The sequence below is a fragment of the Chlorocebus sabaeus genome, chromosome 1 (genome assembly GCF_047675955.1).
Source record: "Chlorocebus sabaeus isolate Y175 chromosome 1, mChlSab1.0.hap1, whole genome shotgun sequence".
In the NCBI taxonomy this organism is placed as follows: Eukaryota; Metazoa; Chordata; class Mammalia; order Primates; family Cercopithecidae; genus Chlorocebus; species Chlorocebus sabaeus.
In genome coordinates, this window is record NC_132904.1 from 7,794,888 (window position 1) to 7,817,644 (window position 22,757).

At 46.0% G+C, this 22,757-nt stretch overlaps 1 pseudogene; it reads right to left on the reverse strand.

Moving 5' to 3' along the window:
* Window positions 1-1,629: 1,629 nt before the first annotated feature.
* LOC119624438 (glutaredoxin-like protein C5orf63 homolog pseudogene) lies at window positions 1,630-4,696 on the reverse strand (annotated as a pseudogene).
* Between the last annotated feature and the right edge of the window lie 18,061 nt (window positions 4,697-22,757).

The window sequence follows — 22,757 nt, forward strand, 5'->3', positions numbered from 1 at the left end:
TTAAAGTATTAGCCAGGTGTGGCCAGGTGTGGTGGCTCACGCCTTAAACAAATAATAAAAAGAAAGTACACTCTGATAGCTGATCAGAGCTGGCTGCTCAAAGGTGAGACAGCACCGATCGACACTGAGGAGACTTTCTTTATGTGGGTCTTACATGATTATTCATAAAGGGGGGAGTCATTATTCATGATTATTTATGTTCTGGGTTGTCCCTTGCATGCACATGTGCTATTATTGTGCATGCTAGTACACACATGGCATGTCTCATTAGCATCTTAAATCTCCACCCAGGAGTGTGTTTCTTACTATTATAATGAGCATAGGTCAGCCCAAGGACACTAAACATGGGTTTCTGCGCTTACATGAATTTGGGGATTTTCCCTTCTACTTTTTTTTTTTTTGGTGATGGAGTCTCACTCTGTCACCCAGGCTGGAGTGCAGTGGTGTGATCTTGGCTCACCTCCACCTTCCAGATTCCATGCCCGGCTAATTTTTGTGTTTTCAGTAGAGACGGGTTTCACCATATTGGTCAGGCTGGTCTCGAAGCTCTGATCTCAGGTGATCCACCTGCCTCAGCCTCCCAAAGTGCTGGGATTACAGGCATGAACCACCATGCCTGGCCCCCTTCTGCTTTTCTTTCTTTTCTTTTCTTTTTTCTTTTTGAGACGGAGTCTTGCTCTGTCACCTGGGCTGGAGCGCAATGGCACAATCTTGTCTCATTGCAAACTCCACCTCTCGGATTCATGCCATTCTCCTGCCTCAGCCTCCCAAGTAGCTGGGGCTACAGGTGCCCACCACCACACCTGGCTAATTTTTTTTTTTTTCTTTTTTGGTATTTTTAGTAGAGACGGGGTTTCACCGTGTTAGCCAGGATGGTCTCGATCTCCTGACCTCGTGATCTGCCCACCTCATCCTCCCAAAGTGCTGAGATTACAGGCTTGAGCCACCACGTCCAGCTCTACTTCTGCTTTTCTACCTCATTGCTGCAGGATGTTCTAACCATAAGCCCAGGATGCAGTTTGTGCATTACTGGGTGGTTTGTTTTCTCCATCTATTTAGCAAGTTTTATTGTCCTTGAAGGGAGGTTATTACCACCCTGTCTAATCTGCCTCAGAATGAGAAAATATTCCAGCCAGTGCAACATGGCGAAACCCCGTGTCTACAAAAAATACAAAAAGTTAGCTGGGCATGGTGGTGCGTGCCTATAGTCCCAGTTACTTGCAAAGCTGAGGCAGGAGGATCACTTGAGCCAGGGAGGTCTAGGCTGCAGTGAGCCATGATTGTATCACTCCACTTCAGCCTGAGTGACAGAATAACAGCCTGTCTCAAAAAAAACAAAAAAAACAGCCGGGCGCGGTGGCTCAAGCCTGTAATCCCAGCACTTTGGGAGGCCAAGGCGGGTGGATCACGAGGTCAGAAGATCGAGACCACGGTGAAACCCCGTCTGTACTAAAAATACAAAAATTAGCTGGGCGCGGTAGTGGGCGCCTGTAGTCCCAGCTACTCGGAAGGCTGAGGCAGGAGAATGGCGTGAACCTGGGAGGTGGAGCTTGCAGTGAGCTGAGATCGTGCCATTGCACTCCAGCCTGGGTGACAGAGTGAGATTCCGTCTCAAAAAAAAAAAAAAAAAAGAGAACACAGGGCTCCCTCCCTCCCCTGCTCCAGTTCAGGGGGCTACCTTTTCAGGAGGGACTGGACATCAGCATTTTTCATCCTGCCCCAGCTACCTGTTGTTGAGGCTGAGTTCTGGGTGAGTGTATCTGAGATGTGGAGGTGCACGTCTTCCGCCCAGCCTCTATTGGTAGGATGGATATCCAACATTGAGCATGGCATTGCTGAGAACACTGGGGCACAGTTCACTCTTACCCCACTTGTGGAATGGGGCTTCCATTCAGAGTGTGGAGGAGGGGAGCTGAGGAGACCTGGGGCTGCTGAACTTGTCCTCCTCTAAGCACTCAGCTCCTAAAGTGGGGATGTCACTCAGAGAGTGGCATGCTATTGTTCCTGCCAGCACCAGAGCCCTGGCTCAGAGATTTCTCTTGGGAACAGAAGTGGGTAGTAAGGCCGAGGCATGGTTGCTCATGCCCGTAATCCCAGCACTTTGGGAGGCTGAGGTGGGTAGATCACTTGAGGTCAGGAGTTCGAGACCAGCCTGGCCAACATGGTGAAACCCCGTCTCTACTAAAAGTACAGAAATTAGCAGGGTGTGGTAGTCCTTGCCTATAATACAAGCTACTGAGGCAGGAGAATCACTTGAACCTGGGAAGCAGAGGTTGTAGTGACCAAGATTGTGCCACTGCACTCCAGCCTCCTGGGTGACAGAGCGAGATCCTGTCTTGAAAACAACAAAAAAGTAGGTAGTAAGAGAGAGAGCTCCAGATCTTTCCCTAAAGGAACATTTGTAACAGGTTGTAGAGAAGTTTTAAGTTCAGGCCCAAGAGCATTCTCAAAATACTGGAGGTGATGGTGAAAAGCAATACAGGGGAGATTGATGGACTTTGGAGATACAGGTTAAATTGCAGTCTGGCTAGTCTGCTGGAGAGAAACTGGGGAAAGGGAAACTGGAGAATCCTGCCGGAGTCAGAACAAATCTCAGACACTGACCTCCAGGACTGTTCCTTCAAAGGAGTCACCAGGTTTGATTGGATCCATTTGTGGAGCAGTTTACACCCCAGAGCTTTGTTGAAAATACAGTAATAGACAACTCAGCTGGCAATTACTGGAGCCTAACAGCTGAGTGTGTCAGGGAATGAGTCAGTCAAAGAGAGTCCTGCCACAACCCTTGTTAACCCACGGTGACTGTGGGTACCCAAGGCTGTACCCCCTGAGGAGTGACATCCGAGGCTTCACACTCTGGCAGCAAGAAGGAGGAGACAGACTTCACTAAAATAATCCCTCCAGTCACTAAACGAGCAAGTACATACAAAGAGATTTGTATCTATCATACATAAGCAACGTCAGCCTCTTGCTTGGTACCTTGGGAGCCCCCAGGAGGAGTGGGGAAGAGCAGACAGAGGATGGGGAAGGCAGAGAGGAGAGTGAGGAGTCTGGGCTCCCTTTTTTTTTTCTTTTTCCCATCAACCAAAAAAGGAATGTCAACATTTGTTTGGCACCACTGTGTTCAGAATATCCTTAGGGCTCTGTATAGGTGACAAAAGGAGTATCAGGCCATGGTCATTTCCTTAGCAAGATGCCGTATAGGAAGAGAGGGTGGGAAATCATGAGGGCATTAGTCAGCCTCCGGTACTTTGCTGCTCAAGTTTCAGGAGCTGTTTTTCAAGTTTTGAGGTGTTTTATCGATGCATCATCAGAAACTGGCCATTCAAGTGAAAGACAGGAATGTCAAATTTATATCTTTCATACCAGGCAGAGTTTTCTGGAAGTGTGACATTCACTTCCTGTAAAATAAACCTGTTTTTATATGGCTTGAGTACTTCCTTGGCTTCACCACAAAGGGGGCGTGGGTCCTTTGTGAATAAGGTCAGCACAGGCAGAGTTGTCTCAGAGGCAGAACAGTTTACCAAGAAGACTCCAAGGGAAGATCTGGCAAGTTGCATGCTATTTCCTTGAAACCAGAGCATCTTAATTCTGATCCAGATGATTTCTCCCCTTCGAAATGATTGCAAACAAGATTAAAACTGTATTCATGAACTATTCCAGCTGGCTTTTGGCTTCCTCTGATGTATACTCCTGAGCTTCACGCCGCCAACATCTCCGCTTCTGCCCCACACCCAGGCTGGGCTCCCTTTGACGTTTGATTGGCGACATGGAAAGTTAGGGACCCAGAACTGCCTGCAAGTAGCTCATATCCCACCCCTCCCATTGCCCACATTCAGCCTGTCACCAAGTCCTGCCTACTATGTCCCCACAGCTCCCACCAACCTTGCCATCCCCTCTGCATCTGCCCAGAGAAGCAGGGCTGAGATCTAGGTTCTGCCTGTCCTGACACACACACGGACAGCTCTTCCTACTTGTGACCTGGGGCAAGTTTCTTCACCTCTCTAAGCCTTGGTTTTCTCAACTATGAAATAAAAATAAAGATAGCCCGGGCGTGGCGTGGTGGCTCACGCCTGTAATCTCAGCACTTTGGGAGGCTGATGCGGGTGGATCACGAGGTCAGGAGTTCGAGATCAGCCTGGCCAATATGGTGAAACCCCATCTCTACTAAAAATACAAAAAATTAGCTGGGCATGGTGGCGAAAACCTGTAATCCCAGCTACTTGGGAAGCTGAGGCAGGAGAATTGCTTGAACCTGGGAAGCAGAGGTTGCAGTGAGCTGAGATCACACCATTGCACTCCAGCCTGGATGACAGAGTGAGACTCCATCTCAAACAAACAATAAATAAATAAATAGGCCAGTCACGGTGGCTCATGCCTGTAATCGCAACACTGTGGGAGGCTGAGGCAGGCAGATCAGAAGGTCAAGAGATCGAGACCATCATGGTGAAACCCTGTCTCTACTAAAAATACAAAGATCAGTTGGGCGTGCTGGTGCGTGCCTATACTCGGGAGGCTAAGGCAGGAGAATCGCTTGAACTGGGAGGCAGAGGTTGCAGTGAGCTGAGATCACGCCACTGAACGCCAGCCTGGTGACAGAACAAGACTCGTCTTAAAAAATAATAAATAAATAAATAAATACATAAATAAATAAATAAATAAATAAATAAATAAATAAAGACACTGGTTTGGTGTGGTGGCTCATGCCTGTAATCCCAGTATTTTGGGAGGCTGAGGCAGGAGGATCACTTGAGCCCAGGAGTTTGAGACCAGCCTGAGCAACATGGCAAACTGTCTCCACAGAAAAACACAACATTTAGGCCGGTGTGGTGGCATGTGCCTATAGTCCCAGCTACTTGGGGGACTGAGAGGGGAGGATTGCTTAAGCCTGGGAGATCGAGGCTGCATGAACCATGTTTGTGCCGCAGCACTCCAGCCTGGGTGACAGAGCAAGACCCTGTCTCAAAATAATAATAGTAATAATAATAAAGATACCTACCATACAAGGCTGTTGTGAGAAATCAGTAAGATTACCCAGGAAGGGTGCTTAGCTCAGGCCTGGCTCATGGCATTTTTTTTTTTTTTTTTTTTGAGACGGAGTCTCGCTCTGTCGCCCAGGCTGAAGTGCAGTGATGCGATCTTGGCTCACTGCAAGCTCCACCTCTCAGGTTCACACCATTCTCTTGCCTCAGCCTCTGGAGTAGCTGGTACTACAGGTGCCTGCCACCAAGCCCAGCCAATTTTTTTTGTATTTTTGGTAGAGACGGGGTTTCACCATGTTAGCCAGGATGGTCTCAATTTCCTGACCTTGTGATCCACCCGCCTCAGCCTCCCAAAGTGCTGGGATTACAGGCGTGAGCCACCGCGCCCGGCCACATGGCATATGTTAAACACTCTCTAAAAGTCAACCACTGTTAGCATCCGTTCAAACTTCATCATTTCTTGGCTGGGCACTCAGGACAGCCCCCTCGATGGCCTCTCTGTCTCCATTCTTGCCCCTCCAATCTGTCCTCTCCAACTGAGCCAGTGTCAAGCCCCTGTTTACATCTTGTCAATGGCACCTGCATCTTCTTTGCTGAGGGTGGGTCTTGGTCCATCTGAGATACTGATTAAAGTGCAGCTTTCTGGGATGTCCCCTCCAAGGATCCCTGCATTTGTCAAAATGTCCCAGGCAATCTTGCAGTGCAGTGACACTTGAGATTCACCCCTCTGCAAGCTAGTCTACATTCATTGGTGCAGGATTCAAGGCCCTTCAGATCCAGCCCCTGCCAACCTTTCCAGCCTGATACTCCCTACCTCACACCATACCCTCCACTGACGCCACAGTACATGCACCTCCTTCCTGCCCCACACTATCCTGTACCTCTGCTATTCCCTCTGCTTCCCTGTCCCCAGACTGGGGAACATGCCTATTGGGGCCAAATTGTATCTCCCCAACCCCTGCAAATTCATATGTTGAAGCCCTGGCTCCTCAGTACCTCAGAATGTGATTGTATTTGGAGAGAGCGCCTTTAGAGAGGTGATTTAACTTAACATGAGGCCAATTAGGGTGGGTTCTGATCCAATCTGATTAATGTTCTTATCAGAAGAGGAAATTTGGACACACAGAGACACCAGAGCAGAAGGAAGACCTTGTGAAGACACAGGGAGAATGTGGCCATCTTCGAGTTAAGGTAAGAGGCCCCTGAAGAAATCAACTCTACCAACATCTTGCTTTTGGACTTTCAGCCCCCACAACTGTGAGAAAATAAACTTCTGTTGTTTCCGTGCCCAGGCCGTGGTGTTTTGTTACAGCAACTAGCTGAGCTGATGCACAGAGAGCACCTCCCTGCAGGGCAGCAGCTGTGCCTGCCCCTTATAGAGAACTCACCATGTGGTTCTGCACCTAGTGCTCTACTCATGTATTTACCTCTCCTGTTAGGTCAAGGCTTTTTGCAAGGTAGGGTTGTGAGTTACCAGCAAGTTATGAAATTGACTTCAGAGGTTCAACCAGCGTTTTTAATGAAATCATAGAATAGAATAGAATAGAATAGAATAGAATAGAATAGAATAGAAAATAGAGTCACATAAAGATACGAACTGTCTCATGAAACTGGTATTTCCCTGTGTATATGTCACATATGTGCATTGGGCCACAATGTAAAATGCATTTTTTTTTTTTTTACTAATACTCATGGCCAAGAAAGATAGAAAGCCAGTGCATAACCCATGTAACCCTCAAAGGTGATGTCACACCTCATTTCTGTATGTCCAGTGGCTGACCTAGGACCTGGCATGCAGTAGGTCTTTGGGGAATATTTGTGGAACCAATGCAATGACCCTTGCCTATATGATCTTCTCTACTTCCCCCTTCATGACCCTGGTTGCAGCACCAAAATCTCTCACCTGGATGACAACAGCCTCCTAACAGGTCCCTGCTTCCATCTTGGCCTCTCTGTAGCCTTCCTTCAGCAGGCAAGAGTCATCTTCTACAGTGTAAGTTGCATCTCATCACTTACCTATTCCAGTGACTTCCTATTGGAGCCCAAGTAAAGTCCTAAGTCTTTACCTGCCCTCTGATGCCTGCTGTGATCTGCTTTCCCCATCCTCTCCAACTTCCTCTCCTTCCCCTGCCCCCTCCCTCATTCCATCCAGCTGCACTGACCTCCTTGGTGGTCTCCAGAGCCAACCAGCCCATGCCTGCCTCAGGGGTCCACACACACTTACTTCTGCTTGGAAGGCCCTTCCCCCAAACAAGCCCCTTGTCTTCCTTCTCTCAAGTCTACTGTCACTTCCTCAAAGAGGCCATCCCAAACTGTTCTAGTCAGTAAAATTCTATTTAGGAGGGATATTTCATAACATAGAAGACACTTGTTGATATGGTTTGGCTCTGTGTCACCACCCAAATCTCATGTTCAGTTGTAATCCCTAGTGTTGGGGATGGGGCCTGGTGGGAAGTGATTGGATCATGGGGGTGGATCCTCCTGAATGGTTTACCACCGTCCCTTTGGTGCTGTTCTCATGATAGAGTTCTCACGAGATCTGGTTGTTTGAAAGTGTGTAGCATCTACCTCATTTTTCTTTCTCCTGCTCTGGTTGTATAAGATATGCCAGCTTCCCCTTCACCCTTTCACCATGATTGTAAGTTTCCTGAGGCCTCCCAAGAAGCTGAGCAGGTACTGCCATGCTTTCATGCTTTCCTTCTCTCTTTCTTTCTTTCTTTCTCTTTCTTTCTTTCTTTCTTTCTTTCTTTCTTTCTTTCTTTCTTTCTTTCTTTCTTTCTTTTCTTTCTCTCTCTCTCTCTCTTTCTTTCCCTCCCTCCCTCCTTCCTTCCTTCCTTATTTATTTATTTATTTATTTATTTATTTATTTATTTATTTTTGATGGAGTTTTGCTCTTGTTGCCCTGGCTGGAGTTCAATGGCATGATCTCAGCTCCCCGCAACCTCTGCCTCCCAGGTTCAGGCAGTTCTTCTGCCTCAGCCTCCCAAGTAGCCGGGATTACAGATGCCTACCACCACACCCAGCTAATTTTATATTTTCAGTAAAGATGGAGTTTCTCCATGTTAGCCAGGATGGTCTCGATCTCCTGACCTTGTAATCCACCCGTCTTGGCTTCCCCCAGTGCTGGGATTACAGGCGTGAGCCACCGCGCCTGGTGGAGACCAAAGTTTTTATTATGCAGATGAAGTCTCCAGGTAGCATTCTTCAGAGAACATAGATTGTAAATTTTGCCTGTCAGACTGTTTTTCTCCTGGATCAGGAAAAAGACCTGGAAAAGGAAGGGGATTCTCTTTAGAATGTAGATTTCCCTCATGACAGGACTATTTCAATATATGGCAAAGAAACATAATTTGGAGCAAAATACTTTGATTTCTTTCAGGGCCTGCTATCTGTCGTGTGATGCTATACTAGAGTCAGGCTGGAATTTGGTATCCTGTTTCTACAAAGAGTCTGCTTTATCAGTCTTAAGATCTGTTTTTACTGGTGAGTTTTGCCTGAATTCCAAAAGGGAGAAGGGAATAATGAGGCATATCTGACTGTCACTTCCCATCAAGGTCTGAACTAGTCGTTTGGAATGCCCTTTGCTGAGAGGAGAGGTCCATTCAGACGGTTGGGAGGCTTAGATTTTTATTTTTGGTTTACATTACTCCATGTGGAAGTGTTGAAATGTGGGGCCATTAAGAGATGATAGGTTCTGCCCTATGGATGGATTAATCCATTTAAAAATTAATGAATTAATGACTTAATGAATTAGTGGATTATCACATGAGTGGGATTGGTTAAGAAGAGTCAGCCGGGCACAGTGGCTCACACCTGTAATTCCAATATTTTGGGAGGCTGAGGCGAGTGGATCACCTGAGATCAGGAATTTGAGACCAGCCTGGCCAACATGGCAAAACCCAGGCATGGTGGCAGGCGCCCGTAATCCCAGCTACTCAGGAGGCTGAGGCATGAGAATCACTTGAACCCAGGAGGCAGAGGTTGCAGTGAGCCAAGATCACACCATTGCACTCCAGCCTGGGGGACAGAGTGAGACTCTGTCTCGAAAAACAAAAGAAGAGGCAGAGAGACGTGAGCTAGACACTCAGGCCTCTGGCCATGTGATAGCCTGCATCACCTCAGGACTCTGTAGAGAGTTCTCATCAGCAAGAGGGCTCTCACCAGTTGTGCCCTCTCAACTTTGGACTTCCCAGCATCCAGAACTGTAAGAAATAAATTTTATTTATTATATTCAGTTTCAGGTATTCTGTTATAAGCAACAGCAAAAAGATTGTTATAAGCAACTGAAAACAGATTAAGGCAGTGCTCAAGGTAAAATACCAATACACAACATACAATTTTTTTTTTTTTTTTTGAGACAGAGCGCTCTGTCACCTAGGCTGGAGTGCAGTGGCACGATCTTGGCTCACTGCAATCTCCGCCTCCCGGGTTCACACCATTCTCCTGCCTCAGCCTCCCGAGTAGCTGGGACTACAGGCACCCGCCACCACACCTGGCTAATTTTTTGTGTTTTTAGTAGAGACGGGGTTTCACCATGTTAGCCAGAATGGTCTCAATCTCCTGACCCCATGATCTGCCCACCTCAGCTGCCCAAAGTGCTGGGATTACAGGCATGAGCCACCGCACCCGGCCACAACACACAAATTTTGTATACAGTGTGATTACAATTGTGTTTCAGTTTCCTCATCTGTAAAGTGGGAATAGAAATAGTAGTCTGGAAGCGGTGTCTCACATCTGTAATCCTAGTGCTTTGGGAGACTGAGGCTGGCAGATTGCCTGAGCTCAAGAGTTCAAGACAAGCCTAGGCAACATGGTGAACCCCATCTCTACTAAAATACAGACAATTAGCCTGGTGTGATGCCGTGCACCTGTTGTGCCAGCTACTCAGGAGGCTGAGGCAGGAAAATTGCTTGAACCCAGGAGACAGAGGTTGCAATGAGCCTAGATCACGCCACTGCACTCCAGCCTGGGCGACAGAGTAAGACTCCATCTCCAAAAACACAGAAATAGTACCTACACTTCTTAGAATAGTGATGAAGTTTAAATGAATTACTGTTCATAATACAAACATTAGCCGGGTGTGATGATACGTGCCTGTAGTCCCAGCTACTCAGGAGGCTGAGGCAGGAGAATCGCTTGAACCTGGGAGGTAGAGGTTGCAGTGAGTCAAGATCAAGCCACTGTACTCCAGCCTGCATGACAGAGTGAGACTCCATCTGAACAAAAGAATTACTGTTCAGAGACACAGTTGATACTGCACAAGCCTTCGTTGAATAAAATAAATTCTGTCTTCTAAATAGTGCATGAATGGGTGCCCCTCCTCTTCCCTGGTCCAAGTCACCATTATCTCTCTACCCTATTCCTTCCTTGGCCTAATGGGTTTCCTTGCATCCACCATTATGCTCCTCCAGTGCCTCCTACCTACTCAAGCTCAGGTGACGTTTTCAAAATGCAAATATGATGCACATGCTTGACACCCTTCAATGGCTCCCTATTGCACAGTCCACACTCCTTCATAGGACTGACAAGGCCTGAATGATTTGGCCCCTACCCACCTGTCCAGCCTCATCTTTACTATTGCCACTGAACCTCACACATGACCTCACTTTGACTTCACATATTACTGAGGTACCCTGGGGAGTTGCTTCCTGGTAGTCTGTAAGAGCCAGAATAATCAAAACCGTGTTTCCCTTGACCATAAATGGAAATTGCACCCCATAGAGCAGACTGCCCCAGATTGCACACTTGGTTCTGTAGCCACCTGCTATGCTAGTCAACTTCCTGATTCTGTCAGAAATGTTTGAACCAGAGTGACTCCATCTTGAATAGAGTCTGGGTAAAATGAAGATAAGACCTTCAGAGCTGCATTCCCATGGGAGCAGGTATTCTTAGTCACAAGATAAGATAGGAGATCAGCAGGCTGACATCACAAGATATAGGTCACAAAGACCCTGCTGATAACACAAGATGTGGGGGGAAAAAAAAGCCCCAAACCCAGTATCAAGCTGGCAATGAAAAACTCTAATTGTCCTCACTGCTGAAAATACAATAAATATAATGCATTAGAATGCTAAAAGACACTCCCACCAGTGCCATTACAGTTTACAAGTACCATGTCAACGTTTGGAAGTTACACTATGTGGTCTAAAAAGGGGAGGATCCCTCAGTCCTAGAAATCTCCACCCCTTTCCCAGTGTGAACTCCAGAGTATCCGAGACAGGTGTCAGCCAATTTAGATGGTTTTATTTTGCCAAGGTTAAGGATGCACCCATGACACAGTCTCAGGAGGTCCTGACAACACGTGCCCAAGTTGTTCAGGGTACAGCTTGCTTTTATACCTTTTAGACATAATACATGTCAATACATGTAAGAGGATGGGTGCAGTGGCTCATGCCTGTAATCCCAGCACTTTGGGAGGCCAAGGCAGGCAGATCACCTGAGGTCAGGAGTTCAAGACCAGCCTGGCCAACATGGTGAAACTCTGTCTCTACTAAAAATATAAAACTCTGTCTCTGCTAAAAATATAAAATATAAACTCTGTCTCTACTAAAAATACAAAAATTAGCTGGGCACAGTGGTGCATGTCTGTAATCCCAACTACTTGGGAGGCTGAGGCATGAGGATCACTTGAACCTTGGAGGCAGTGGTTGCAGTGAGCTGAGATTGTGCCACTGTACACCAGCCTGGGTGACAGAAAGTGATTCCATCTCAAAAAAAAAAAAAAAAAAAATACATGTAAGGTGTATATTCAGGTGTTCTGTTATAAGCAACAGAAAGGTGGGAAAACTTGAAGTGGGAGAATTTGCAGTGACCTGGAAAGGTGGGACAACTTGAAGTGAGGGCTTCCAGATTACAGGTAGATTTACAAATTTTCTGACTGGCAATTGGTTGAAAGAGTTAAGTTATTATCTAAAGACCTGGCATCAACAGAAAGAAATGTATGGGTTATCACAATAAGGGGTTGTGGAGACCAGAGTTTTATGATGCATATGAAGTCTCCAGGTAGCAGGCTTCAGAGAAAATAGACTGCAGATGTTTCTTATCAGACTTCAGGTCTGTGTTGATGTTAATGCTGGTTGGTTTTTCCTGAATTCCAAAAGGGAAGAGGGTATAATGAGGTATGTCCAACCCCCAATTCTTATCATGGCCTAGTTTTTCAGGTTAACTTTGGAATGCCCTCGGCTGACAGGAGGGGTCGATTTAGATGGTTGTGGGGGGGCCTTAGAATTTTATTTTTAGTTTACACCAGAAAACTAATAAATAATCCACCCCTTGTTTAGCATATGATTAAGAAATCACCATAGGTATACTCAGTCAAGCAGCCCATGCCACTGCTCTACTTATAGAGTAGCTACCCTTTTATTCCTTTACTTTATTAATAAACTTGTTTTTAGGCCAGGTGCAGTGGCTCACACCTGTAATCCCATTGGGAGGCCAAGGTGTGTAGATCACCTGAGGTCAGGAGTTTGAGACCAGCCTGGTCAACATGGTGAAACCCCGTTTCTACTAAAAATACAAAAATTAGCCAGGTGTGGTGGTGGACACCTGTAATCCCAGCTACTTAGGAGGCTGAGGCAGGAGAACTGCTTGAAACTGGGAGGCAGAGCTTGCAGTGAGCTAAGATCATGCCACTGCACTCCAGTCTGGGCAACAGAGTAAGACCCCATCTCAAAAATAAAATAAAATAAAAATAAAACAAACTTGCTTTTACTTTCCTCTGTTGGCTTGCTCTTAAATTCCTTCCTGCATGAGGCCAAGAACCCATGTGGCCTCCTAGGCCAAGCCCCAATTTTGGGGTTTGCCTTGTGACAATTCCTTCATTCAGGAGGGATTTATTGAACTGTGAACACACAGAGCTAAATCAGACCCAGCCTTGCTTCCTCTGGGCGAGGCTGTCTTCTTTTTGTTTGTTTGTTTGTTTTGTTTGTTTCTGAGATGGAGTCTCGCTCTGTCGCCCAGGCTAGGGTGCAGTGGCGCAATCTTGGCTCACTGCAAGCTCTGCCTCCCGGGTTCACGCCATTCTCCTGCCTCAGCCTCCCAAGTAGCTGGGACTACAGGCACCTGCCACCACACCGGGCTAATCTTTTGTATTTTTAGTAGAGATGGGTTTTCGCTGTGTTAGCCAGGATGGTCTCAATCTCCTGACCTCGTGATCCGTCCACCTCAGCCTCCCAAAGTGCTGGGATTACAGGCGTGAGCCACTGTGCCCGACCTGGGCCAGGCTGTCTTCTAAGTGCTTTACCTGAATTAACTAATTTCCTGCCAGATAGGTACTGTTTTTCTTTTTTTGAGATGGAGTCTCGCTTTGTCATCAGGCTGGAGTGCAGTGGCTCGATCTCAGCTCACTGCAACCTCTGCCTCACGGGTTCAAGTGATTCTGCTGCCTTAGCCTCCCGAGTAGCTGGGACTACAGGTGCGTGCCACCATGCCTAGCTAATTTTTGTATTTTTTTTTTTTTTTGAGACAGAGTCTCGCTCTGTCACCCAGGCTGGAGTGCAGTGGCGAGATCTCGGCTCACTGCAAGCTCCGCCTCCCGGGTTCACGCCATTCTCCTGCCTCAGCCTCCTGAGTAGCTGGGACTACAGGCGCCTGCCACCGCACCTGGCTAATTTTTTGTATTTTTAGTAGAGACGGGGTTTCACCATGGTCTCGATCTCCTGACCTTGTGATCTACCCGCCTCGGCCTCCCAAAGTGCTGGGATTACAGACGTGAGCCACCGTGCCCGGCCAATTTTTGTATTTTTTTAGTAGAGACAGTGTTTCACTATGTTGGCCAGAATAGTCTCGATCTCTTAACCTCGTGATCAACCCACCTTAGCTTCCCAAAGTGCTGGGATTACAGGCGTGAGCCACTGTACCCAGCCCAGATATTATTGGTTCCATTTTACTAGTAGGGAAAGTGAAGCACAGGGAGGTTAATTACCTTGCTCAAGGCTTTGTAGCTTGGCTCCAGAGCTGTGGTAAGGTTAACAAGCCTGAGTGCTATAAAGGCCTTGATGGACTTCAGAGGTAGAAACAATCATATTTAATTAGTGGGAGTCCAACAAGTATTCCTAATAAATAATTTATATGTGCCTCACAGTTTCCAGGGTGGTTTTATGTGGATTCTTTCATTTTACTAGATGAGGCATATTAATGGAAAAACCAAACTCTGTAAAACATTTTAAAGAGGTTTATTCTCTGCCAATATGGGTGAACATAGCCTGGGGAACAGTCTCAAGATGTTCTGAGGAAGTGTGCCCAAGGTGGTTGGGTTACAGTTTGGTTTTATATGTTTTAAGGAGTTAGGAGTTATAAGCAAAGACAATAAATCAATACATGGAAGGGATACCTTGGTTTGTGGGAAAATATTTTAAATGGTTCATTTTCAAGGCATGATAAATCTAAGCTCTGAGAGCCAGCCTGTGAATGTAACAAACTGCATGGCTCATTCACCAAAAAGGTCATAATAAGCAAACAGAATGTAGAGGATGGGTCAGCCCATAAAAGGGAAGAAAATTTCGTTATTGGGAAATTGAAACTTAAGCAGGGAAGGTCACCAATTTATAACCTTACAAGGGGGATGATGAAACTTAGGCAATGTCTGGGATGATTGTAACCCCATAGTACTCAACCAATGAGGAACTGGAGAAGGGAAGTGGGTGCTAGGAGATAAATTACCTGCTCTAGCTGCCCCAGGTATGCCTGCCTATCAGACACCCGATCTTGCAAGATGGCTATTAAATGTCTCACTTTCACTGTTCTTCATGCCTCTGAGTCCATTCTTCGGGTTTGGACAGGTGAACTTGCTTCTCACAAATCTGGGGGCTCATCCAGGATCTCTGTGCCTGTGTGGAGTGGGACTCTGGGAGAGAGGGGAGATGCATCCACCTGATTTAGGTGGCCCACTCTTTCTGGGCATCCGGCTCCCCACAGAGGCCCTACACAAACCTGAGACTGTTATTCAGGAGGCAGTAGAGGTAACATAGGGAGAAAAGCAGGCACCATGGCAACCAGGCAACCTCGTACATGACCCAAGATCAGAAAGTTGGAGAGCCAAGGACAGAAAATTGGATTATAAGTACTGCGTTGGTGGTTGGGCACTTTTGGAGGTCGAGTGTGTTTGAGAAGTATCTTCGATACGAAGTTGAGTGTGGAGTCCCAATCCATGGTCCCCTTCTCCTGCAAGGGAAACAGTTGGAGACAGATGAAGCAATTCTTGGAGTGTGCAAGAAACTTCCAGTGGAGGGGTTGAGTAAACAGAGAAAAGCTCCAACACAGAGACTGACCGAAAGTGGGAAATAGGAATTCTAGGCCTAGGGGAAAAAGGAAAGAGGGAGCCAAAGAAACTTCCCCTGACATTCCCCCAGATAGTCCTTTGGGGGGAATGTTGTAGGTTTGGAGTAATAACCCTCGAACCAGGGACAGGGAAAAGCAAAAGATGATAAAGTATTGTTCTTTTATCTGGCCCAAAGACCCTATTCGTAAGCCTTTGGTCTTTTGGCCTAAGTTTGTCTCAGATGAGGATTGGATGTGCCAAGCCTTAATTCTCTATGTAAATAATAAAATCTCATCCTCCAAAGAAGATATAGGTTACCTCTCTGTTGGATCAAGGAATTAGCCCCCATGAAGAGGAAAAGGAACCTAGTAAAAAGCTCTTACCCACCAAAAAGCCCTGGGACCCCATATCATGCTTACCACCTTTATACATCTCACAAAATAGGGGACAGGAAAATCAAGGGGCAGCAGGGGATTAGAGGAAGAAAGACCCAGAGCTGAACCAACTGCTCCTTTAGATCCTTATCCAAATTTAAGAAAAGAATTAGAACAGTGTTGGGAACAGGCCCCCAAAACTGGCCATAAACAAAATCTCTGCAGCACTGTGATATGTTCGTGATGGCTATGACACCCACACTGAAGGTTGTGGGTTTACCAGAATGAGGGCAAGGAACACCTGGCCCACCCAGGGAGGAAAACTGTTCCTAAAGGCGTTCCTAAACCACAAACAATAGCATGAGTGATCTGTGCCTTAAGGACATATTCCTGCTGCAGATAACTAGCCAGAGTCCATCCCTTTGTTTCCCGTAAGAAATACTTTTAGTTAATCTATAATATATAGAAACAATGCTTATCACTGGCTTGCTGTCAATAAATATGTGGGTAAATCTCTGTTCGTGGCTCTCAGCTGTGAAGGCTGTGAGACCCCTGATTTCCCACCCCACATTCTATATTTCTGTGTATGTGTCTTTAATTCCTCTAGTGCTGCTAGGTTAGGGTATCCATGACCAAGCTGGTCTTGGCAAACAGTGTAAGAGGGATATTGAGAACTTCCCTATCCCTTCCACACAGCAGTCATCTAGCATGTTCCCTCTTAGGGAAGTTCCCATGGGACAGGGAGAGATTGACTTTTTTTTTTTTTTTTTTTTTTGAGACAGAGTCTTGCTCTGTCGCCCAGGCTGGAGTGCAGTGGTGCAATCTTGGCTCACTGCAAGCTCTGCCTCCCGGGTTCACACCATTCTCCTGCCTCAGTCCCCCAAGTAGCTGGGACTACAGGTGCTCGCCACCACGCCTGGTTAATTTTTTGTATTTTTAGTAGAGATGGGGTTTCACTGTGTTAGCCAGGATGGTCTCGATCTCCTGACCTCATGATCTGCCCGCCTTGGCCTCCCAAAATGCTGGGATTACAGGCATGAGCCACCACACCCGGCCGAGACTGACTTTTTAAATGCTCCTCTTACAAGTACTGAAGTTAGGAATTTCAAGAAGGAAATGAAACTACTCCTAGAATATCTCCTCAGTTTAGCAGACCAGCTGCACCAATTCCTAGGACCCAGCTTTTACACCTGGGCTAAAATAATGCCTATTATAAATATTCTATTCATGAGAGAAGAAAGGGAAATGATTAGGAGAGTGGCCATGACCATCTGGGTGAGGCAACTCCGTCTTGGGCAAGGAGTCTTGCCAGCCCAACAAAAATTTCCAAATGTCAATCCCGAATAGGATAATAATGATCCCAGGGACTGAGGCCAAATGCATGAATGCAGGACCTCAGGGAATTAATAATTAAAGGATTCAAAGAGCTCCCTCCTGCAACACAAAATGTCTCAAAGGCATTCAAGATTCAACAAGAAAAAAACTCTCTCTGCACTCCTCCAGAGGCTCAGAGATCAGACGAAAAAAAAATTATTCCAGAGTAGATCTGGAGGACCCAGTAGGGCAAGGCCCTTTGAAGGTTAATTTTTTGTAAGTAAGAGCTGGCTTTGCAGACCAGGGAGTGCAGTTGCAGGCATGGAGGTGGCAGGAACCACAGAGCTGGAGCAGACAGCCGAGATAAAGGTGGAAAGTGTGAGAGAGCTAGTGTGAGCAAATTGCTAATAAGAGAACTAATGTCTTTATTACACAAAGGGAGTCATTGGGGACCTTAGGCTCTGTGTGATGCAATACTTAGGAACTATGAGTGTATAGGGATTTATACACTTGCTAAACAAGTATATGGAAGTTGTGCAACTTGTCGAAGGATAAACAAAAAGGTGATCAGAAAACAGGTGATGGGAGGAAGACCTCCCGGACTAAGACCATTTCAAAGCATTCAGGTAGATTTCACAGAAATGCCCAAAGCAGGAAGACTTAATTCTTTACTGATGATCACAGATCACCTTTCTGGCTGGGTGGAAGCCTTTTGCTTTCCAACAGTCACTGGCAAGAATGTGGTCAAAATAATATTAGAACAGATTGTACCTAGATTTGGCCTGATGGAAAATATTAATTCAGACAATGGGAGCCACTTTATCTCAAGGGTATTAAGGGGAATTATGGAATGTTTACAAATCAGATAGAATTAGTACATGACTTGGCATCCCCCTTCCTCTGGAAAGGTATAAAGAATGAATCAAACTCTCAAAAAGCATATCACAAAATGCCTTGGACCAAATGTCTCCCAATAGCACTCCTTAGAATTAGGACAGCCCCAGGAAAAGACTTGGGATTGTCCCCCAATGAGTTATTATATGGACTCCCATATTTGGGCAGAGCTACAGATCTCCCCACTATGGAAACCAAGGATCAATTCTTAAAAAATCATATGCTGGGCCGGGCGCGGTTGCTCAAGCCTGTAATCCCAGCACTTTGGGAGGCCGAGACAGGTGGATCATGAGGTCAGGAGATCGAGACCATCCTGGCTAACATGGTGAAACCCCGTCTCTACTAAAAAATACAAAAAACTAGCCGGGCGAGGTGGTGGGCGCCTGTAGTCCCAGCTACTCGGGAGGCTGAGGCAGGAGAATGGCGTAAACCTGGGAGGCGGAGCTTGCAGTGAGCTGAGATCCGGCCACTGCACTCCAGCCTGGGCGACAGAGCGAGACTCCATCTCAAAAAAAAAAAAATCATATGCTGGCCATATCCTCCACTCTGTCATCCCTTACGTTACAAGGACTTCTGACTCAAACTTAGCCTCATGAGTTCACAGTTCACCACTTTCAGCCCGGTGACTTGGTGCTGATTAAGACTTGGAAAGAAGACAAGATCCACCCATGCTGGGAAGGTCCATATCCAATGCTTTTAACCACTGAAACAGCCATGTGAACAGCTGAATAGGAATGAACTCACTATACTTGAGCCAAGGGACTAGTAAAAGAGACCCCAGAAGGGAGGGAAAAAGACCAGTGAAAAGTGCATGGGTCACCTGAGGAACCCTTAAAGTTAACTCTGAGAAAGATCTAAAAAGAAAACATGGCGGGGCATGGTGGCTCACATTTGTAATCCCAGCACTTTGGGAGGCTGAGGTGGGTGAATCACCTGAGGTCAGGAGTTTGAGACCAGCCTGACCAACAAGGAAAAACCCTGTCTCTACTAAAAATACAAAATTAGCCAGGCATGGTGGCACATGCCTGTAATCCCAGCTACTCAGGAGGCTGAGGCAGGGGAATTGCTTGAACCCGGGAGGTGGAGGTTGCAGTGAGCCAAGATTGTGCCATTGCACTCCAGCTTAGGCAACAAGAGTGAAACTCTGTCAAAAAAAAAAAAAAAAAAAAAAGAAAGGAAGGAAGGAAGAAAGAAAGAAAGAAAACATGGGCTGGTCCTGTTTCTGGAAGCCAGTATGACTGGGATGGGCTACTATACAAAGAGCAGAAGGTCAGAATAGTAACTGGCAGGGGACTCCTCCCTACCCAATCATCAGGTTGGTGATTAATGTGACCAAGATAGCAGGACTCCAAACTACAAGATTTAATGCCAGGTCTTACCTTGTGGGAATTTGGAAAATCAGAGACAGCTCTCACAGGTGGATAAATATATTTGCCCTGAACCAAAAAATAAGGTTGGGATTTCACCATGTTGACCAGGCTGGTCTCAAACTCCTGACCTCAGATGATCTGTCTGCCTCAGCCCCCCAAAGTGCTGGGATTATAGGCGTGAGCCATCGTGCCCAGCCAACAACTCCATCTTGAGTAGGAGCTGGGTGAAATAAGGCTGAGACCTACAGGGCTGCATAGGTTAAGGCACTATTAGTCAAAGAATAAGATAGGAGGTCGGCACAAGATACAAGTCATAAAGACATTGCTGGTAAAACAGATTGTGGCAAAGAAACTGGCAAAACCCCACCAAAACCAAGATGGCAGTAAAAGGGACCTCTGGTTGTCCTCATTGCTCATTATACACTAATTATAATGCTATAATAAAAGAAACTCCTACCAGCACAATGGCAGTTTACAGATGCCATGGCAATGTCACGAAGTTACCCTATATGGTCTAAAAGGGGGAGGAACCCTCAGTTCTAGGAATTGCCCACCCCTTTCCTGGAAAACTCATTAATAATCCACCCCTCGTTTAGCATATAATCAAGAAATAACTATAAATATACTTAGTCCAGCAGCCCAAACTGCTGCTTTGTTCTATGGAGTAGCCATTCTTTCATTCCTTTACTTTCTTAATAAACTTGCTTTCACTTTACTCTATGGATTTGCCTTGAATTCTTTCTCGTATGAGGTCCAAGAACCCTCTCTTGGGGTCTGGACCAGACCCCTTTCTAGTAACAACAGCACAGTCTAGAATCTGATAGCCCTAATATTTGTTTCCCAGCCCAGTCACTTAGAGGCTAGGTGTTTTTGACCTCTCTTTTGTGCCTCAACTTCCTCATTTATAAAAATGGGTACAAAGCCGGGTGCAGTGGCTCACACCTGTAATCCCAGCACTTTGAGAGGCCAAGGCAGGTAGATCGCAAGGTCAAGAGATCGAGATCATCCTGGCCAACATGGTGAAACCCCCTCTCTACTAAAAATACAAAAATTAGCTGGGAGTGGTGGCACACGCCTGTGGTCCCAGCTACTTGGGAGGCTGAGGCAGGAGAATCTCTTGAACCCAGGAGGCAGAGGTTGCAGTGAGCTGAGATCGCGCCATTGCACTCCAGCCTGGAAGACAAAGCAAGACCTTTTCTCAAAAAAAGAAGAAGAAGAAGAAAAAGAAGACAGAATAAAAGTTGTTTGTTTTGAGACAGGGTCTCACTCTGTAACCCGGGGGGGAGTGCCATACTGCACTCATAGCTCACTATAACCTCGAACTTCCAGGCTCAAGCAATCCTTCCACCTTGGCCTCCCAAGTAGCTTGGACTACAGGTGTGTGACACCACATTGTGGGACACCGCCCCCAATATTTCAATGTTGGTTCTTTCTATTTTCCATAAGTGTCAGCTGGCTGAGAAATAAAGAGAGACAGTAAAAAGAGAGGAATTTTACAACTGGGCTGCCGGGAGTAACATCACATATCGGTAGGACCACGATGCCCACCTGAGTCTCAGACCAGCAAGTTTTTATTAAGGGTTTCAAAAGGGGAGGGGGTGTAAGAACAGGGAGTAGGTACAAAGATCACATGCTTCAAAGGGCAAAAAGCAGAACTACTAATAAGGGTCTAACAAAGATCACAGCAAAGAGCAAAAGCAGAACCACTGATAAGGGTCTATGTTCAGTGGTGCACGTATTGTCTTGATAAACATCTTAAACAAAAGAAAACAGGGTTTGAGAGCAGAGAACCAGTCTGACCACAAATTTACCAGGGTGGAGTTTTTCCCCACCCCAGTAAGCCTGAGGGCACTGCAGGAGACCAGGGCATATCTCCATCCTTATCTCAACCGCATAAGACAGACATTCCCAGAGCAGCCGTTTATAGACCTCCCCACAGGAATGCATTTCTTTCCCAGGGTATATTAATATTCCTTGCTAGGAAAATAATTTAGCCATCTGTCTCCTACTTGCACGTCCGTTTATTGGCTCTCTGCAAGAAGAAAAATATGGCTGTTTTTGCCCAACCCCACAGGCAGTCAGACCTTATGGTTGTCTTCCCTTGTTTCCTAAAAATCATGGTTATTCTGTTCTTTTTCAAGGTGCACTGATTTCATGTTGTTCAAACACACGTTTTACAATCAATTTGTACAGTTAACACAATTATCACAGTGGTCCTGACGTACATCCTCAGTTTACGAAGATAACAGGATTAAGAGATTAAAGACTGGCATAAGAAATTATAAAAGTATTATTTTGGAACTGATAAATATCCATGAAATCTTCACAATTTATGTTCCTCTGCCACGGCTCCAGCTGGTTCCTCCATTCGGCGTCGCTGACTTCCCGCAACACCACCACACCCAGCTAATTTTTTATTTTATTTTATTTTTTGGTTAGAGATGGGGTCTCAATATGTTGTCAGGAGTGGTTTCAAACTCCTGGGCTCAAGTAATCCTCCCGCCTCAGCCAAATTGCTGGGATTACAGGCATGAGCCACCGCTCCCAGCTTACAATAAAAGCATTTGCCTCATGCCATTGCGAGGATTAAATAACAATGCACTTGTGCTTAGTACAGTGCCTGACATAGAGCAAGTGCTCAGAAAACAAGTTAAATGATATGCCAGGCAAGGTGTCAGAGCCCTGGAATGGGGAAATGTTTGACTTGTGGGTTGGTAAGAAGGATTTATTGACAACAGTATAGGTTTGAAAAGGAAAGCTTTTTGTTTTTTGGTTTTTTTTTTTTTGAGACGGAGTTTCACTCTTGTTGCCCAGGCTGCAGTGCAATGGTGCCATCTTGCCTCACTGTAACCTCTGCCTCCCGGGTTCAAGTGATTATCCTGCCTCTGGCTCCTGAGTAGCTGGGATTACAGGCATGAACCACCATGCCTGGCTAATTTTGTATTTTTAGTAGAGACGGGGTTTCTCCATGTTGGTTAGGCTAGTCTTGAACTCCCGACCTCAGGTGGTCTGCCCACCTTGGCCTCCCAAAGTGCTGGGATTACATGTGTGAGCCACCGTGCCCGGCTGGAAAGTTTTATTAGAAAGAAAGAACGCTGCAGAGGAGTACAGAGGGATGCCTCAGCAAGAAAGAACTGACCATGCTGGTGGATTTTCCTTAGGGGTATTTATGGACCTTAAAGGGGAAGCTTGAGGGCAATTTGGACCACACTAGCCACGTAGGTCATGATAAATGATTACATTCATAGTAATTCTGGTGCCTTAATGTCAGCAAGGGTTGCAAAGTGAGTTTTGGCATGGCATTCCCGAGTGTATAGAAATTCTAGTTGCTTATACATTTTAAGTTTAAAAGAGTCCTGGAACCAGATGCCAACATTAGATACTAGGGTAGTTTAATTACTTTTAAAGTCCTCAGATAAGAATTTTTAGTCTCCAGGACCTGTTCAAAGGTCGCCAGGTGATTTTTGCTCTCCTCATGATACAATAAGATGCTGGCTTATTTGACTGGTCACAGATGATGCATCGAATGTTCTGGGTCTGTTAAGCCTCACAATAGCTCAGGTTTTAT